We start from the raw sequence: 1,208 nt of genomic DNA, 5'->3' as shown, positions 1-1,208 counted from the left end.
GACAATATTGTTTTAATGCATAGTTGCATCCTGAACTAACATATGATGATGTTCAAAGAGGTATGGAGCCTTTGTTGTCTCCATTTCTTTAGAGAATGGCGATTTTATGATGGTTAGTCCATCGATTTATGGAGTATTATAAAGTTTTACTAAATTAATTGATAAAGAAGTTATAACGATTCCCATATACATTGAAAAAGAGCTTAGAATACATTAATACAAATGTATAATATGGCTCGAATTTTTAAAACAACACTAAAGATTATATTCTTCAGTATATAAAAAATTTACCAAAGACTCAATATTTTCGTAGGGGTTAACACATAGATTTTGAGAAAATTTCAAAAAATACGAAAATATTATTTTAATGCATAGTTGCATACTGCAATCATATGATAATGTTCAAAGAGGTTTGGAGCCTTTGTTGTCTCCGTTTTTCAAGAAAATAGTGATTTAATAGTTGTTATTCCATTGATTTAAGATGTATTATGACGTTTTGCTAAATTAATCGATAAAAAGTTATAATGATTCCCATATACCATTAAAAAGAGCTTAGAATACATTAATACAAATGTAGAATGTGGTTCGAAATTTTAAAACAACACTAATGATTATATGCTTTAGTATATAAAACATTTACCAAAAACTCAATATTTTCGTAGGGGTGTTAACACATAGATTTTGAGAAAATTTCAAAAATACGACAATATTTTTTTAATGCATAGTTGCATCATGCATAGTTGCATCCTGCACAAACATATGATGATGTTCAAAGAGGTTTGAAGCCTTTGTTGACTCCGTTTTTCAAGAAAATAGTGATTGTACTGTGGTTATTCCATCGATTTATGATGTATTATGAAGTTTTACTAAATTAATTGATAAAAAAAGTTATAACGATTCCCATATACCATGAAAAAGAGCTTAGAATAAAGTAATACAAATGTAGAATGTGGTTAGAAATTTTAAAAACAAAAGATTATAGGCTTCAGTATATAAAGTATTAACCAAAAACTCAATATTTTGAGTTTAACACATGGATTTTGAGAAAATTTTAAAAATTATGACAATATTGTTTTAATCCATAGTTGCATCATGCACTAATATATTATGATGTTCAAAGAGGTTTGGAACCTTTGTTGTCTCCATTTCTTTAGAGAATAGCGATTTTATAATGGTTAGTCCATCGATTTAGGGAGTATTATGAAGTT

This window comes from Brassica oleracea, chromosome C1 (assembly GCF_000695525.1).
Source record: "Brassica oleracea var. oleracea cultivar TO1000 chromosome C1, BOL, whole genome shotgun sequence".
NCBI classification, from domain to species: domain Eukaryota; kingdom Viridiplantae; phylum Streptophyta; class Magnoliopsida; order Brassicales; family Brassicaceae; genus Brassica; species Brassica oleracea.
This window is presented reverse-complemented; position numbering follows the sequence as displayed.